The sequence below is a fragment of the Rattus norvegicus genome, chromosome 17 (genome assembly GCF_036323735.1).
Source record: "Rattus norvegicus strain BN/NHsdMcwi chromosome 17, GRCr8, whole genome shotgun sequence".
NCBI lineage: Eukaryota > Metazoa > Chordata > Mammalia > Rodentia > Muridae > Rattus > Rattus norvegicus.
In genome coordinates, this window is record NC_086035.1 from 81970288 (window position 1) to 81986459 (window position 16172).

The window sequence follows — 16172 nt, forward strand, 5'->3', positions numbered from 1 at the left end:
GACTGAACCATGGCTCCAACTGCATATGTAGCAGAGGATGGCCTTGTTGGGTACCAGTGGAAAAAGAAACCCTTGGTCCTGCCTAGGTTGGACCCCAGTGCAGGGCAATGTCGGGTGAGGGGTAGTAAGTGGGGGTAGATGGGGGGAACACCCTTATGGAGGAGGGGGAGGGCATAGGTGGCTTATGGACTGGAAACTGGGAAAGGGAATAACATCTGAAATGTAAATTAAAAAATCCAGGGGTTGAGGATTTAGCTCAGTGGTAGAGTGCTTGCCTAGCAAGCGCAAGGCCCTGGGTTCAGTCCCCAGCTTCGAAAAAAAGAAAAGAAAAAAATCCAATAAAATAAAAATAAAAATTAAAGGAAAAAAGAAAGCTTAAAAAAAAAAGTAGGTTTTGAAAAATATAAGCCTCACTCACTCACTCACTCATTCTCACTCTTCTGCGTGTATATACATCTCTGTACACACACTTTCATATACATATAAGTATGTGTGCACATACATGTAGAGGCCAGAGGCTGATGTCAGTTTTTTTCCCCTTTATTGCTTTCCACCATTTTAGGGTCTCTCACTGAACCTGGAGTTCATAGATTTTGCAAAACTAGCTGGATCTGCCTATGTCTGCTTCCCCTGTCTAGGATTATAAATTTATACCACCATATACAGTCTTTTACTTTGGTGCAGGGATACAAACTCAGAACTTCTTGCTTTTATGACAACATTTTACTGACTTAACAATATCCTTTGGGTCCTTCTTTCCTTCTTTTTCTTCTATCACAGATTATAAGTTTCTTGTGGCCAGAAACAGCCTTTTACCTTGGCACATTACTGCACAGTGCTGGCATTTGTGTTAATAAAACTGTCGCACTGTTGTTTGAGTGAATTCTGGTAAATTCTGCAGATTAAGTACATTTTTAAAAATAAATAATACAAAGACCACTTGTTTAACCCCTCAAGTTTGAGAACAAAGCAAAGTGTCACCTCACTAGGACACTGTACCGATCAGGCTTCAGGTTTGTTTATTTTAGTTGCTCGATTGTTGTGTTGTGGCTTTCTCTCTCTCTCTCTCTCTCTCTCTCTCTCTCTCTCTCTCTCTCTCTCTCTCTCCCTCTCTCCCTCTCTCTCTCTTTTCTTTTTGCCAGTTGTGATTTATAAATGATGTACTGGAAATTCCTAGTAATCTATACATCAAAGGCTGTCAGCAGGCATGAGCAATGGGAGGTTTTGGCACACCTCCAGAACGCAACCCTCTGTGGAGAGAACTCATGCACTCAGAACTGGGGATGTAGGACGGTGACAGAGCGTTTGCTTAGGATGTGGGTGGCTCTGGGTTCAATCCTCAGAAACCACAGCAAGATAAAAGTGTAAGGACTCATTCATTCCCTTATTCTGTGGGTGCTTCTACATTTACTATGTTTCTAGCTATTCTGGATATTGGAGATGGGGCAACCAGTGAAAACCAAAACAGTCAATAGGATTGCCTGCCTTTGCTCGATATTCCAGACCTTCAGAAACATGAACTGGATAAATATTCATTTTGTCAAATATTCTAGAAACAAGTATCTGGGGTGTAACAAATATAAAATAAGCGTAGTGACAAGGTTTGCTTCCTCACAGGGTGATCAGGGAAGGGCTCTCTGCTGAAGTGACTTTCTCCTTGTATGTGAATCTGTTCATATGTGTGCACATGAGGTCAACATTTGATGTGTATATCAGTTTCTCTCTGCCTTATTTCTGAGTCATGATCTCTCACCCCATCTCAAATTCACCAAGTGCCTAGATCTGTCAAAGCCAAAGGAGGTCTCAGTCTTGCCACCTCAGTGCTGGAGTTTCAGACAAGCACTGATTTGCTTGGCTGTTTCAGACAGAGGTGCTTCAAACATGGGTCCGTATGCTTTTGTGGAAAGCACTTTACCCAGACCACAAAGTAACATTTTGAGCAGAAAACCAATAGGAAAAGGTACCAAGTGCAAGGGTCCTGAGGCAGAACCATGACTGACATTTTCCCAGGAGTGATACAGTAAGTACAAGTGTGGTTGGGGCACAGTAGCAAAGAAAGATGAGGTGGAAGGTAGTTGTAACTGTGATTGAAGGAAAAGAAGGGAACTGAGGAGAGCAAGGCAGGCCATTTTTCTGGAGCTCTTACTTTTACTAGGAGCGCCATGGGGAATTGCTGCAAGTGTTTGAGAAGAAAAGAGAGGTTATCTTCATCTTCTATCTGCTGTGGAAGGACAGACCTAGGACTAGAGGGGTGAATTAGGAGAAACTAGCTATGAGAAACTGGTCGTGATATAAAAAGAAGACAATGATGGCCTAATGTGACCCAGCCCAGAATACTGTCTGGAGAGGAACATGAAATACTAGATTCTTGGTGTGCTTTGAAGATGAAGCTAACAGGAAGTGCTCTGGCAAGAAGATAGTAGGACATCACTGATGACTGCGAGATCGGAGAAAGAGGATGGATTGGCGTGTACTGATGAATTGGATTGAATTACTGAGTATCTTCAGGAGAACTCAACGTCTTCATTTTCACTGCTTTGCATGTGTACATGTCTGTGGCGTGCATGTGTACATAGGTGTGTTTATATGTGTAGGGGGTGTGCATGTACTATGTGCTTGTAGAGACCATAACAGGTGGATATTGACTTCTTCAGTTGCTTTCTGCCTCGTGTATTGAGGCAGGGTTCCTGATGAGCCCAGTGGTCACCGTTTCGGCTAGTCCAGGTGGCCATCTTGCTCTAGGGATCCTGTCTCTGTCACCTGTGCACACTGGGATTAAAGGCATGCCACCATACACTCAGCATCTACATGGGTCTGGGTGAACTGAAGCTTGGTCCTTACACTTGCATGGCAAGCACTTTACCTGCCAAGCCACGTCCCCATCACTCACTTCCGTTTTCTGTCAGATGACAAAGCTCCACTGGCCTATGTACTAGAAGACTGTTTCAAGGTGTCCTGTTTCCTCTGCCATTTCTTCCCAGTCACCAACCACAGAACCTCCTTCTCGGTGCTGACTTGAACGTCACAGCCATCTTTATATTCCTCCATGTTTTCCCCAGTTAGATCCTCTACGATAATGCTGCAAAGTAGCCTACCAATTGATGCGTCTAGTCTCTGCCCCCAAGAAGCCACAGATGGAATTCTCGAATGTTCAAAGATCTCTACGGTCTCAGTCAGCTTACTATGTCTCCTTGAGAGACAAAAATCTGCATATCAGACTTTTTTAGGGGCCTCGTGCTATTTCCTCTGACTTTTTCATGACTGTGGGTAATGTAAGATATATTGATTAGTAAATCAGCATGTGCTGTTTGTGCCTGCTGACTCTGAGCTAGACAGACGCCCTGTCTCAGATCCCAGCCTGTTAATCTAAATCTTCTAGTCACGAGGAAAGCTGGTCCCCCAACCTTGTAACTGGGAAGAAGAAGATAAAACAGCGAGATGCATTAAAAGTGCTGTGCCTTTCAGAACAGCTAGGAGGCAAAGCACTTCCAGCTGAAGTTATTGTTATTCATCTCGTAACTTTTACGTGCCTATAGTGGCTAAAGAAGTTGAAAGTTCATCTGCCCAGAAACCTCTCCGCTCTTCTCAGAAACGTCTCATTCTGGAACTTCAGCATTCTGGAACTCCAGGCCTCCCCTAGTTGTTCCTGCAGGATATTCTCAGTGCCTGATTTGACGATGTTTTTGTATCATCTGCTACTGGCTACGAACCGAATAAAGTCACTGACTCAAAATCAAAAACACAGCTACCATAGAATATTCTTCGAAGAGAGTAGCATTGTTGTCCTGGAATTAGAGCAGATGTGATCACCCAGGGTGGCCCTTATGAGATTGGTGCTACTAACATCCCCTTGAGGGAGGTTCATGAGTCTTTATGACAAGGCCCTCTCTCCTTCCCAAGGTGAGATGGGAGAAAGGTTGACTAAGGGCTGGGACTCCTTAGTAGCCTATCTGCCAATGTTGCCTAGGGAGCCTCTTCGGTACAGCTTTTGACAAGTCATTCACACTGCAGGTAGGACTCTTCATGGCGAGGCAGACTTAACTTCATTTCTGCTGAGTGACAGAGCTGCTTCTGAGTCCCTCGAGGCTCTGATGACCACTCCCAGTAAACTCACTCATTCATCAAGCGTCACATGCAAGTCACTTGGCTTGTCGGTGCTCTCCCTATCTGGGGTGAGTAAACATTTGTGTCTCCCCAGGAAACACCACAGGACACTAGCTTTGTGGGTAGATCTTATTACTTCTAGGTGGTGGGAGTCTCAGGAGGCAGTATCTAGAGGAGGGAAGACAGGTGAGCTTTGGAACTTTAGTTCTGTCTCTTTTAGGCACCATGAGGCTGGCAGTTTGCTCTATCAAACCTTCTACCTGACTAGCCACAGGCCCCAAATCTATAAGCCAGCCAACCATGTACTGCAACTTCTGAAACCAACAACCAAAATAAATCCTTTTTAGTGGATATTCTTGGGTATTTAGTCATAATGACAGGAATCTAACACAGCTTTCAGTCCCTGCCAGCTTTGTCTGCTCCCTGAATACTCTCTTTGCTTCAGTTGGTGATGACCCATTCATCCCAAGTTTGCCCCAGACTAAAGCTCACTTCTCAGTATGCATGCTGATAGGCTACCAACCTTTTAATATCCAAATCCCTCCCCTCACTGAAGCACTCCAGCATCACCCAGGGGTGGCGGGAAACTTCTTCCCAAATTTTGCATGACCTCAACCCTTTACTTTTAATATTTTAATTTTATTTATTTAACATTATTTTAATGTTATTTATTAACACTTCTACATAGTGACTCTTTATGCATGAGTCCACACACTCTTCAAGGTGATGGCTTGCCATATGAGAACAGAAAATTTGCCTTACAAACACACTCTTCCACAGTGTTCTGTAGAGTACTTTTTTGTAAAGAGGTCCTCAATAAATATTCACGGTGAGTCTTAATAGCAAATTGGTACTGCGATGGGAACAGTCTGAACACTGAAGAGAGACTTGCAAGATTTGTGGCTAGCTCACACACATAAGCATTTGCACCCCCTTACATTATTTCTTTCTAAATGCATTTTCCTTTATAGTGTATTATTATTGTCATGGATTGCTTAGAACAAAACTACCAATGTACTTTAAAGGTCATATTCAGATACTATCCATAAACATAAGCTTCTCTGGAGAAATATTTAGAAAACATTGTAAAAATAAATTAGATGTTTTGTTCCTCTGGGGCCAAGTATGTTTTCATTTTCTTGAGCAAATAAAAATATATTGATTTTTCTTTTTCATTTCTGCGGTAAGGGAAAAAAAACACAGCTCTTTAAAACACACCAGCAAATGTCTCGAGAATTGCAAAGGCCAGTTGTCTAAGGACAATGAAATGGAAAAATTAGCTCTGAATCTCATAACTTAAGGACATCTTAAGGAAAACGTGATGAACGTTGACTGGAGCTGCGGGCAAGCTAGTTCAATCCTGTTTAATATCAGTGATGCCTCTGGCCCTCACTTCACCACTGTATATTACCATTATTGGTATAAATGTCTTTCATTCACTAGATTATTGCTTCCAAACCCTCACTTCACTCCCGCTTACTAATGTTATGGATATAAGGCTGGGGTTTGTAGTGCTGTGGTAGAGCAAGACCTTAGCATGCACAGGGACCCAAGTTCAGCCTCAGTACCAAAGATAATAATGCATAATTAACAATTAGCATACATGCATTTTCATTGGAGTATAAATTCCACAGCTGCTACTGCCTCTAGGCCCTCATGTATTTTTACAAATGCACTTTTTTCTCTGTAGGTTTAAGTTCCTAGGGGTATGGACCTTCCACTCTTCATACTTCTCACACTTCTCATCCTAAGACGTTACACACCGTGTCCCACTTTGTCCCCTCACAAAATCTTACTCTCTCTCACCATTTGCCTGCCACTACTTTCAATGGAAACACCCATGTCTTTGTGATTGAGGCCCTCATGTTACTCACAATATATATTCAAATTAACCTCCTTGTGGACACTTTCCAAGACTCGTTCCCGCTGTTCCCAGGCTGTTCCCTGGAGGCACAGCTTATCCTATTGCTCCAGTGTTTCCAGGACAGTCCAGGATTTATTGTGTTCCAAGCTGAATCGCCATCACCACACTCCATTAGAAATCTGGTTGTGTGCGGCCGGAGAGATGATGGCTCAGTGGTTAAGAGCACTAGGTACTCTTTCTGAAGACCCTAGTTCAGTTCCCAGCACTCGCATAGTAGCACACAGCCATCCATAATTTCATTTTCAGGGGATCTGATACACTCTCCTAGCTTCTGTAGGAACAGCCACTCATGGAGATAAAGCATCATTACACAAAAGAAATCTTAAAAACAAAACAAAAAAATGGTCGTAAGGAATTGTTTCACTTACATCCCACTGACTAGAACTTAGTCATATAACCGTCTAACTGTCAAGGAGACTGGAAAATGTCTTTATTCTCAATGACAAGCTATAACTGAAGGATTCCATACCCTAGTGCCTCATTGAAACTTCATCAAAGATACTAGGACTTCTTGTAATAAGCTAAATTAACACAGAGACTCACAACTGGACCAGGTGCAGAGAGTGACTTTGGAACACTCTGTCCTAAATGGGATGTCTTCTCAAACTCAAGGCCAAAGGAGCTGTGCCTAACAGGAGGCTGAAAGACTGTAACAGCCAGGGATGATGGATGATACCAAGGCAGCAATGTTTCCAGACACAACAGAGCTGATGTACACATGAACTCACAGAGACTGTGACAGCATACCCATGGTCTGCACAGGTTCAAGTCAAGCCGGGTCTCAGCACTGAGAGGGAGAAGGGAATACTGGAACCCAAATCCTCACCAGGAAGCTATCTGTAATTGATACCTACGGGGAAAGGGAAAGCAGCCTCCAATGGAGTCACTGAGTATATTTCTGTGGACTTTCTCATTTTGCTTTGTTTTACGGTTTTGTTTGCTTGCTTTTGTGTTACTGTTTTTTGTTTGTTGGTTTGTTTTTCTTTTACTTTGATTTTTGTTTCCATGGGGGTATTTTTGTGTTTATCTTTTTTTGTTTGTTTCTAGTTGCTTTGGAACTTTGTTTTGTTTTTTGAAAAAAATGGAAAGAGAATATAAAGGAGGTTAGGAGGTGGGGAGGGGGTGGGCTGGGAGAAATTGGGGAAAGGAAAACCATGATCAAAATACATTGTACAGGAAAACTGAGCATGTGAGCATGCACGTGTTTGTGTGTGTGTGTGTGTGTGTGTTTGTGTGTGTGTGTGTGTGTGTGTGTTTGCATGCGCATGTGCATGTGTGTTTAATTACTACAGAGGTAAACAACAGTTTGGGCTGGCAAAGCTCTCCTATAAACTATAATGCCACCTCCCATTTTATCAAGCCCCTTCCATTTCTGTCTCTGTGGTCCTTTCTTCAGCTAGCACTACTGTTGTTATAACTGATGGTCTGCTCTTTGCTACCACAGCCCCCTTCTAATGCTACCTGGACTCCAGTTCCTGAGCTCCAGCCCAGGGCTGATGTCAAACGCCACTGAGGCTGATCCCAAGCCATCTCTCCTCCCTGCACTTTTCCTCCTGTCTCTTCCACGCTGTTTCATTTGGTGCCTGCCAATCTCCTTGCTGCTCCCTGCACACATTCTGTATTTCCCACGTCAGCATTTGTAAGATCAATCACTTTGTCAAGACTGCCTTCCTGCTCCTAGTTACCTGTCACTGTTATAACTATTCTTTGAGTTCCACTTCAAAAGTACCCCTCCCTTAGTGAGACATCTCTGTCTTATTTTTTTCCCTAGGGTTCTCTTAATGAACCTGACGCTCACTGATTCACTTGGTTAAACTTGACTGGCTAGCAAAACCCAGGGATCCCCCTGCCTCTGCCTTCACTGTGATTACACCGTGCTTTTACATGAGTGCCTAGAGATTCAAACTCATAGCCTAACACTTAGGAGGCAAGCACTTTACCAAGCGAGCCATGTCTCCAGATTTGACTTAACCTTTATTAAAAGATGCTATACATGTGGTAAACTTAATTCATCCATCAGGGTGAATTTTTACACTTAGAAATGCCTGTGAGTCCAGATATAAAGTGTCCCCTCCAAAAGTTGAAAGACTTAGTCCCCAGCTTGTGGATCCAATCACTGAGAGGTCACGGGATAGAGAAGACTCTGATCAAGTCAATGGACTAATTCACTTCTGAGTTGAGTTTGGTCGCATGATCAGGGTGGATACTTGCAGTGGTGGGGGCTAGTTGGAGGAGTTGGTCGCTAGGAGTATGTCTTTAGAGGTGCATATTGTCCCAGGCCCTCCTCTGTGTGTGTCTCTCTCTGTTTCTTCACTGCCACGAAGAAATCAGCCCTGCCTCACTCTGCCCTGCCGTGTTCCGCCTTCCAACAGGCAAAAAAACAATGCAATCGAACTACATGACCGGAAATCTCTGATATAGCGATCCAAAATAAATCTTTCTTTCAAAACTAACACAATGCCTATTACAGGAACCTATGCTTTGACCCAAATGATGTTTACCTCCTGCCATCTTGTGAGTGCTATGCCTAGTGTGCAGTGGATTTGATGAACTACAACTGCTCTGAAGAGAGACAGGACCATGTGAGGAGTAAGCTTTGCGGGACTGAGACCAGACAAGAAATAGTAGATAGCAGGAAAGGAGGGACCTCGGACCCAAAAAAATACCAGTAATCTGCCACCCATCGAAGGTCAATACTATTATGATTTTAATCATGATAATTGAGTTCTGCTCCTTTTGAGCTCTAAATGGAATCACAGTGAACCACGTGCTCCTTTTTATTAGCTCTCTTCATGCAATATTGTGTCTATATAATTTATCCTTATTACTGCACACAGCAGTGGGTAGTTTTTAGTTAATAATGAATAACACTTCATTAATGGTTTTACTCATTTATCCTTGAAAGGCAGTTGCATTGTCTTCAGTTTGGCATTGTAATGAAAAATGCTGTTATTAAGTAACCTTGCATGTTTCTTTAGGTACACATATGTACTAGTCTCCTAGGTATATATCTAAGAATAGAATGGATAGATAGATAGATAGATAGATAGATAGATAGGTAGATGGATTAGTTCACTGATGTGTGAAGTTTGAATAATCAGGATGATGATGGACACTTTCAATGGTGGTATATATATATACATATATGTATGTATATTAGAGATAATATGTATGTGTTTTTATATTATGCATATATGTATACATGCATATGTACATATTATACAACTATATATGTACATATATTATACACAATGTATATATGTGTGTATACATACAGTATACAACATATGCACAGGTGTACATGCACGCACTCCATTGCCAGATTTTCAAATTAACCCTTCCACCATCAATATATGTGATTTCCTGGTGGTCCACAACTTTACAGTAAATTCCAACTTTAACCATTTCTTTTTTTTTAACTTTAACCATTTCTGTGTGTCATGTCTCAGTTTTAGATTCTTCTGTGGTGATTAACCATGTTCAGTAAGCATTTCGATATGTTTTGGTGAGGTATGCAGTCCCTTTCTCATTTCTTATAATAGTTTTCCCTTTTCTAAAAGCTTGCTTGGCTAGTATTTTACTCACTGAGCAGATAGTAAGTTTTCTATATGACTTTTGGTTGCATTTAGTATATAGAACATACAACCCATTTTGGGTATAGCCAGTGAACTTGGTAACTTTACTGGTGAATATTGTTTACCTTAAGAGTTCTCTATTTCTACATCCTCAGTAGCATCTGTGAGTGGTAAGTTTTCTTCATCCCTGTCTTAGCTAGGGTTTTACTGCTGTGAACAGACACCATGACCAAGGCAAGTCTTACAAAGGACAACATTTACTTGGGAATGGCTTACAGGTTCAGTCCATAATCATCAAGGTGGGAGCAGGGCAGCATCTAAGCAGACATGATGCAGGCAGAGACGAGAGTTCTACACCTTCATCTGAAGGTTGCTAGTGGAAGACTGACTTCTAGGCAACTTGAATGAGGGTCTTAAGCCATGCCCACAGTGACACACCCACTCCAACAAGGCCATACCTCCTAATAGTGCCACTCCCTGGACCAAGCAGATACAAACCATCACAATCCCATTTTTACTCCCTTCACTAATCAAAATTTCCACAAGGGTGAATTGACAACAATGGAATGTTTGTTACTATGTAGAAAGCATTCATTCTGTCCCCACATATTATGGTGCCCAGTGTAAGTCTCCTCCAGGTATTAGTGATTAGGCATTTCCTCTCGTTGTTGTCAATTTGCAAACCAGGGTTGTGCAAGTTTATGACTTCCAGGATAGGTTTTCTGAAATTGTTTTAGATACTTTGGAGATGTGACCTTGGTACTGCCCCTTGTCCTACAAACTCATGCATTAAAAGAGTGCAAATTTATATATTTATCTCTACCAATGATTATAGTGTCTTCACTATTTATAAATTAGTTTCTTTATAAGAGATCTCAGATTTACAAGGACAATAGATTAAGCATTAAAAAAAACAGGCATATATAAAACTTAACCTTGTGGAAAATACAGCTAGTGTAGAAAAATACTAAGAAGGCAGTGAGCGCATCAATGCATGCAGGTCATAATCCACATCATCATTAAAATCACCTGAAAATTTTTTAACATTATTAATGAAGTATGCTGTAGATTTGATATTAACTGCAAAAAATAATCATGTCAATTCTTCACAGGCCATAGGAATTTCCTAGCCCTAGGATTTGAAAACAACAGCAGAAACTTCCTTGATGCTTTCTTGACCATCACATAGGTCATGGAAAGGGCATAGCCAGGCCTCTAAAACACAGCAGTGAGTGGCTGGTGACTGCTTACTTTGTTTCCCTTTGTTAAGCAGAGAGCATGACTTCAGAACTCACTGAACACAACTGTCCAAGCTTCCAAATATTTTAGACTAAGTATCCTATGCTAATGATGGTCTTCTTCAGGGATATGGGAAGGTAGGTATGTTTCCAGGAATGGTCTTAACTTCTTCAAATCCATTTGTAATTCTCTCTGGTAGAATTTGTTTTTGCTAATGAGTTGTTTAGTAGGAACTTTAACTATATTTAATTTCTAGTAAAGACATCTTGATCCTTGTGCTGGATTGAAGATGGTCACGAATTGTTCTGCACTCTCTTCATGAAGAGGTGTCATAATTTTCTCATTTTTCTTTTAAGTCTAGCTGGCCCTGGGTGAGCCTAATGTGGTACACATGACATATGGCCAGTTATGGAGCTGGTGTTCATGAGAACAGTCTTCCAATCTATCTTTGGTATCCAGCAGAGAGAAAGACAACATACAGTAAACCAGCTGAGATCCCAACCAGCAGCAGATGCCAGTCATATGCATGAGACATATGAATGGTCCAGACTCACTGAGTCCCAAACACTTGAGCCTCACTTGGCACCACAGGGGGCAAACACAAGCCCGCTTGCTAAACAGTTCTAGTGGATGAGATGGTGAAAGACGGTCATCTACAGGTGTTTTAAATCACCAAGTTTGGGTTTGTTTCTTAACTTAGTTATGTCCATATAAATGTGCACATGCATATGTGTACATTAACACAATCCACAGCACAGCAAGTTTTCCTTTTGGTAGAAGACCTATACAGTGAATATTGTTAGGATACTGTAAGACCCAAATCAAAAGACAAAATGGATTCCTATAGATATACAACTGTTTATTTGGTATTTAAATTTGGGTGCACATGTACGTTATCTAAGTGTACTCTTTGTTTCATTTTTTTCACCTTTCTGTCCCGTGCCTTGCTCAGCTTTGAGACTCGTTGAGAAGCTACGGACAATTGATAGTTTCTGGAGAAGACAAAATATGGTCCCTGGTAAGTCAGCCACACTGCAGTGAATAGCCCCACAGACAGGAGTGTGGAAAGCACAAATGGACTCAATGGACACAAATTAGGTAGTAGGGATGGGAGGGAGAAGAAGGGCGAATACAATCGAAATACATTACGTGAAATTCTTGGGGAATTAACGCAATATTTAAAAGATGAAAATGGCTGTTTCGCACGAGAGTGAGAAGACACGAAACTGTCACTAACACATCAAGGTCTGGCGTGAAGGGAGGAGCTGAAGACTTGCCTTCTTGTGTCCCTCATTGTTTCAATCCTGTCCTTTCTAAACAGTCAATGAGACTCCAGGATCTCCTTACAACCAGCAAACTCAATGCATTCAACCACAACCACTAACCATTTGGCTTGCGTCATTTGAAACCAATCGACTCAACTGGCTTTTCAGGATGGAAATGAGCGGAGACGTTGTTATGAAATACGGTTTTTCCTAGCACTTAGAATTAAGGAGATTGGCATGTACACTTTAATGGGGATGGTCACCAATGAACTTTTCTTTCTAAGAAAATCATCTTATTGCTGGCAGTGACAGATTAATGAAGCCGTTCTGACCAAAATTATTTCAGCAGATTCTGATTAAGGGAACTCCTCATTTGAGAAACCCATAAAAGCCTTTATAATCTTCCATTAATGACACATATACCAATTATTAACAATAGGAACAGTGTGCTGACAGCGCAGAATCCTCTTAAAGGGTCCATAGGAGAATAGTTCACGGTGCTCCTGCCAGCGGGTCGAACTCCCCTGTGTTTCCTGGAAACACTGCTGTGGGTGGGGGAGGGATGGCTGGAAACCCTCCGCCACACTTCTGCCTGCCCAAGCTCCATGGCCAGGCTCCAGCCACCGCATCTTTACTCTATGTGGCTGACGATAATCCGCAAAGTCCTGTCACCAGAATCCAGCAACATCCTAAGGTACTGACTGTGGCTTCTAAACTGTCGCTAATGTTCCTTAAGAAGTAAATCTATATATTTGGGGACTACAGGTAGCTCTGGGAGTTGAACGTAAGCTCTTGCAGGTACTAAGCACGCATTTGACTGTTCAGCTACACACCCCCAGCAAGAGCATGTACTTCATCCGCAAAGAAATATGTCTAGGTCCATGCATATACAGCCACCCAATTAGATTAGATGGATGAAGCAAAGAAGTGCAGGCCGACAGGAACCGGATGTAGATCGCTCCTGAGAGACACAGCCAGAATACAGCAAATACAGAGGCGAATGCCAGCAGCAAACCACTGAACTGAGAATAGAACCCCCGTTGAAGGAATCAGAGAAAGAACTGGAAGAGCTTGAAGGGGCTCGAGACCCCATATGTACAACAATGCCAAGCAACCAGAGCTTCCAGGGACTAAGCCACTACCTAAAGACTATACATGGACTGACCCTGGACTCTGACCTCATAGATAGCAATGAATATCCTAGTAAGAGCACCAGTGGAAGGGGAAGCCCTGGGTCCTGCCAAGACTGAACCCCCAGTGAACTAGATTGTTGGGGGGAGGGTGGTAATGGGGGGAGGATGGGGAGGGGAACACCCATATATAAGGAGAGGGGAGGGGTTAGGGGGATGTTGGCCTGGAAACCGGGAAAGGGAATAACAATTGAAATGTAAATAAGAAATACTCAAGTTAATAAAGATAAAAAAAAAAGAAATATGTCTAGCTTTAAGTGAATCCGTTCAGTTCACTTTAACATCAGAACTAGGTGTTTGTGGGAAGGATGGAGGGACAGCTCGGGGGTCAAAATACTTACTGCTCTTGCAGAGGACCCAGATTTGGTTCCCAGGGCCCACACTGTGGCTCACAGACATTCATAACTCCAACTGTAGAAGACTAGATGCCATTTTCTGAATCCTCAAGCACCAGGCACATGTACTAGGTACATATACATATGTAAGGCAAGCGCTTGCGCGCGCGCGCACACACACACACACACACACACACACACACACACACGTATGCGCATGTGTGCACATGAACCATATAAGCAAATACAAAGAATGAAAGGGAAAAGAAGAACTATGGCAGGGAAAAATGGATTTTACCCATGCGCACTGGACAAGCACTCAATCACTAAGTTACAGCCCAAGCCCTTTTTATTTTGGAGCAGAATTACCTAGGCTGGCCTTGAACTCACTACCTAGTCCTGGCAGGTTTTGAACTTGGTACCCTTGTCTCATCCTCCTAGGGGTTGTTACATGGTCAGGTCAGGCTGCCAGGCTGTTGCAGTGTTTCTCACAGGCTTGAAAGACAATCTAACCGTCTGCCCGAAGGCATCAGCCAACACCAGGTCAAAGTGCCCATCTCTGGTCCCACAGCCGCTGATGTGAAAGTCTCAATGGGCAGGAGGCTAAGGTACCCAGGGCATTCCTTTTCTTGGAAATATAAGATGAAAACAATTCTGCTGTCAGGAGTTAATCCACAAAGTGCATTTGAGACCATTTTAAAATTTCAACCTGTCTAAACTGCATTTTCAATTGATAGGGATAGAAGGCCATCATAAAAGAGGAAATAAAATATATGTTACAGGAATGTCAACCTAAAACCATACAGAACGTTAGCACAGTGCTGGCAGTGAGGCGTGTACAGTATAGTATAGAACAGGGTATAGTCAAGAATGGCCAAGTGAAATCAAATTGTGTTAATTACAGAATTGTACAGAATCTAATCTAGGTGACATAAAAGTCAATACAAAGGTTGAGTTAATAATGTGCCCAGAAGTTGTTCGTGTGTAAAGAGCTGAGTACCTTTTCATGTCTTAGACATTGATGCTCAGGTATTAATGGCCCATTCATCGGGTTTTCAGAAAAGGAAAGACTCAATACTTTAGTTCATAAACCCCCAAGAATCAGAAGAAAAGATTTTCTATGCATCTGGGTGCGACGGCACAGACCTATAATCCCAACCTTCGGGAGCTGAGGCAGAAGGACTGCTGCAGGTCTAGGTCCAGCCTAAGCCACACAGCCCTAGCAAGACCCTGTCTCAAAAACAATGAAATTGTAGGAAATTCTCTGGAACGAAAACCATTATAGGACAAAAAATTCTTACTACCTCAGGCTGGCGGCAGTTAAAACGAGTGAAAAGAAATATTCCTGCCAAAAGTCAGATAAACTCACCGAGGAGACAGCCCCAAGATGAAGGACTTGCTATAAATCAACTGTCCTATACTATTGATAAACATCTAAGTCATGAGGAGCCCGTGATGAAGTGGCATGTGTCAGGAGGTAGAGGTGTTTTTCATGCAAGTCTGACAGTCGTCTTCTGTCCTTGGAACCCATAAAAAGGCAGGAGGAATCAGGTCCTAAAAATTGTCCTCTGATATCCATCAGCACACTGTGGCACGTTTCCAACACATACATACACACACACAGACCCAGACACACACACACACACAGACACACACATACACACACACATACACACACAGACACACACACAGACACATACACACACATAGACACACACACATACACACATACACACACACAGACACACACACACACTCACACACACACACAGACACACACACAGAGACACACACACACACTTACACACACAAACACACAAAGACACACACAGAGACACACACAGAGACACACACATACACACACAGACACACACACAGACACACACAGACACACATACACACACAGACACACACACTCACACACACTCACACACGCACGCACGCACGCACGCACACACACACACACACACACTGCATGCAGCTCCTGAACCTGGCTTGAAAGCTTGGAAGTTGACCCAGAGTGCACGTGTGCGGTTGCACACCAAGACTGGGAATGGTGGCAGACTGCAAAGATAGGCCAGCCATGCTGTTAGCCTAACTGGTCACTAAACTGGGGAAATATAGGAAAGTTCCTAGGAAAATACTCACTAAGGAAATCGGGCACCAATGATCTCAGCTTCTGTGCAATAACAGAGAGAACACTGTGGAGATCGGAAAGCAGCTGCCAAACGGAGAATTCTGAGAAGGCTTTGAACAGCTCATTACACTGTCCTTGCAGGCTGCCTGTAGGTTTGAAATGACTTCAAAACAGCAAGCAGAACATTCTTCAAGCTGACATGAGAATTCTAGAAATCTAAAACCTTCAGACTATTTAACCTTCATCTCTGAGGGAACCACTCTTGTCTAAGTATTTATACAGTTATACCAAAACATGAACAAATCTTTCTATTAAATGCCTTCCTCTGAGAAATCATGCTATCGTGTTGCTAATTTTTTAAGAGAGGACTTCTTTCCTGTTTATGTTATTTGGGGGTGGTGGC